This window comes from Mercenaria mercenaria, unplaced genomic scaffold, assembly GCF_021730395.1.
Source record: "Mercenaria mercenaria strain notata unplaced genomic scaffold, MADL_Memer_1 contig_3203, whole genome shotgun sequence".
NCBI lineage: Eukaryota > Metazoa > Mollusca > Bivalvia > Venerida > Veneridae > Mercenaria > Mercenaria mercenaria.
In genome coordinates this window covers 15,976-19,680 of record NW_026461322.1, presented here as the reverse complement: position 1 = coordinate 19,680, position 3,705 = coordinate 15,976, and the positions used below count along the sequence as shown (strand labels likewise).

Sequence of the window (3,705 nt, the reverse complement as noted above, 5' to 3'; positions counted from 1 at the left end):
ATTGCATGTCAACATTTCAACAAATTTAAACATACTGGGTCTTTTTATATAATATTTCGGTAAAAGAGTCTTTCTTATATCTTTATACTTATCACAAATACAAATAAAATGATACTCTCTTCTATACTACCATTTCCACATATCATAGATCTGCATTGTCTAGATTCAGGTGCGGTGTTGCACCCATAAGACTCGAAACGGGTCGTTACGAAGGTTTAACAGAAAATCAACGATTGTGCCCATTTGGTTGTAATGCTGTAGAATCAGAGATACATGTTATTCTATGCTGTCCGCTTTATACTGTTGAACGAAGACTTCTATTAGAAAAGGTCACTTCTATATTTGTAAACTTTGGGAGTCTAAATGACAATGATAAACTGGTTCTGTTATTCACACATCCAAATTTGATAAGAATAGTTGCAAAAACCTGTTATGATATACTTAAAAAAAGAAGTAATACTTTATATAATATAAACACAGTTTAATGTACCTGTATAGATAGGCTTTTATTTATTTATAAATTTTTTTTTACTAAATTGTATGTAGATTCTTTTAAATAATTACAGTATTTTAGTGTTAAGTAAGAGATATCTGCTAATCTGTTCTCTACCAATCTGATTGGTGGGGATACTTGATTCTTTAAGCCATTTTTTACTAGCGCACATTTAGTGCACCTGTCTAATCTGGTTCAGTGTCTTATAACCCTTTTTTTAATTAAATTTTAGGACACATCTTTGTGTTATGATTAGCAGACATGTCTTGCTTTTTACTGTAATATATGAGAATTGATTTATGTGAAATATGTGATATGTAGAAATTATATATATATAGTCTCTTGTAATTCAAATTTGAGTGGCCATTTACTTGTGTTTTATTATGTATATGTCATGTTTTTATACTGTAAACATGTAAATGGACGAGACTGAAATAAACAATAAACTAAACTATATCAAACAAACTCGTTCATTTCTTTCTAACCTATTTCGGCCATATCTCGCACTTTCTATTCTTAGACAATGTGCTGAAACCCGCAATCTAGTTAACAACGTTCTATGTTTATTATTCTTTATTACATCTAAGTATTTTTCATACTCAAAAGTGTTTTTAATAGCCTTGTAAACCGTCAGTACAGAGCTGTTATTTCTACCTTGAAACCATTCTTGTTGAAAACAATCAATTAACTTTTGTTTAAAAACAATAACAAAACGTTTATGATCAACACAATAAGGGTTGTCCCATACGTACCCATAGCCGCTTTTATATAACATTTACTTACTATAACTTTCAATTTAATTGATATTTCTCAAAGTACCGGGTAATATTTGAGTGTAAACAAATTGTACTGACAATTCCCTTGATGAATGTTACAGAAAAGGATCCACTGCATTCACTTAATAATTAAGGTGTTAAATGGTAATTACTGAAGGTGATAAGTGCCACATTTATTATGTGAGATAATCCAATCAAACATTAATTTTAATTTAAATTGAAGACTTCATTTAATCTTTAGATTATATTATAAATTACTGAAAGAAAAGTAAATTTTATTATTTTATTCTTCTTGTAAATGTCACTTGGCTAGTTTAACTTAAAGTCCCTTTGTAAATTATAAGGAAGTATAACTGCTAGTGGGGGTTGAGGAGTAGGTCCATCTGGAGGCCATGTGTAGGAAACAAGCTCTTTGTACCTTTATCAATTTATTGGTGGGTAAACTAAGCATCCTGAAAGTACATAACATTAACAAAACTTACAATCAGGTAATACACATAATAGATACATCAGAATACCATACATATTATAATAAATGCATAAATATCTTATTCATATAGTAATACAGGTTAAAACATATAGTTGTGTGTAGTGGCACCTTGCAGTCATTAAACATAATACTTAGTACATATACTTGAATTATATGTAAACTTACATATACATTAAAAGTATACAATTACATATTACACATGTACATAACAAAACACATGTATGCTTACCAAGTTGTGGACTTAAATGCATCACCGCTATAGAAAACATCACCAGCTGCACCACAACAACTCATCTGCTCTATCACACTGTGATTCAGGTTAATGGTCTGCAAATGATTAAATTGTTAAATGTGTAATTAAAGAATGAGACAGAGATATGTGAGAAGACTGTCATTTATGAAACATGATTTTACTCAAAATATACTAATCTGTCTAAATCAGAAAAGTCCAAAACTGTAAAGGTTAAAATCACTATCTATCACTTTATAAGACCAGCAAAACTGATAGGAACCTTATAAATGAAAGTAACTAACCTCTGACTAATAATTCCATTCCTTTAAAACTAATATATTACTGATTTAAAACAACTTCTACTAAATACATGTATACAGTATCAAAGCTTTCCAGGTAGTGAGATATTGATCACTGATGCCTAAACCAATCAGAACACAGTCTTTTAGAGGGAACAAATTGACCTAAGGTCAATACACCTGACTGGACACAAACTACAACTATGGTCAAAGGGAGATAACTTAGCTTAAACAACTACTTAATCCAAAGCCTTAAAATCAAGACTGCCACATAAATAAAATCATCTTGAAACTAAGTCTTTTTTAATTTTTTTTTAACTTTTAAACATCAATGGCAGTTATTATATATTGATCTTTATTAATATTTTCCTTCATGTTTTGCTGATAACCTGTCTCCTTACCAAATGTTGGTATTTTTCTTCTAAACACACTTTTTAAAAAGAATTGCTGCATTATTACCTTTAATACTTTAAATGAATTTGGGGGTGAAACGTCATAAAAGCTGAGACAATTCCCCCCAAAAATGGGGGGGGGGGGGAAGTCTTGGGAGGAAACGTCTTGGGAGGAACTGTCTTGGGGGGGAAACGTCTGGACACCAGTCCTTGCTATCCAACGATTCTCTAAATGGACCGAATAACATGTGAAGGGATGTAGTTCCATTAGTTTTCTCAAATTTCAAACAGTTCACTGCATGAATGAAGTAAAGTTGTGTCAATTCCCTTTGCTATGACCAATATACGATGTAATCTGTCATATTTATGACTTGTAATTGTGCAATTCTCGAATGTAACTCATTAAGCATAAATGTGCATTTTAAGAATTGCGCAGGCTTACAAAGCTTGGGTAACATCCAGCGAAAGACAAAAAATAGTTCCAGCAGGGCTCCAGATAAGATGCGTATTAGCGTAAATAACGTGTAGAAATAATGCAAATACGCATGTCTAATAATTTCTAAGCGTATAAAAACGTATATAAAATTACAGAAACGCACACAATGCTTTTTTAAAAACAAAATCTGAATCGTCTGGATGCGTTAGGTAACATAGCCGATCAGCCTTAATTCTCCCACATTGAACGTAAACACGCATCGTATGATTTCTATAAACTTTGCGTGGGTTGAATTTTGCAGTCAGTAAACGGATAAATTATCGGAAGAAGAAGCTCTTACTGGTTTGTTTAGTTACTACTGATATTAAAAATGATTTTAATTCTTATTTTTCGAGAAATAAACAAATCGGCGAAACATTAAATTGTATTTTCTTGTAGTTTTTGAAATCGAAAGTAGATCGTCTATGTTTGGCGAAACGAAACGGATATCGCTTTGTATCAACTTATACGGAAGATAACAGTATCAACTTGTAAGGTAGCACGTCATGTGGTACATTTAAGCTCCGCCTTATAGTGTATGAGGACGG

General features: G+C 31.6%; 1 long non-coding RNA gene across 1 annotated transcript; it reads right to left on the bottom strand.

Moving 5' to 3' along the window:
* Nucleotides 1-939: 939 nt before the first annotated feature.
* LOC128552830 (uncharacterized) lies at nucleotides 940-2,554 on the bottom strand. Its single transcript, XR_008369178.1, has 3 exons — nucleotides 2,294-2,554; nucleotides 1,989-2,086; nucleotides 940-1,721 (listed from the first exon to the last, which is right to left on the bottom strand). It is a non-coding gene; the product is annotated as an uncharacterized LOC128552830 (long non-coding RNA).
* Nucleotides 2,555-3,705: the final 1,151 nt, after the last annotated feature.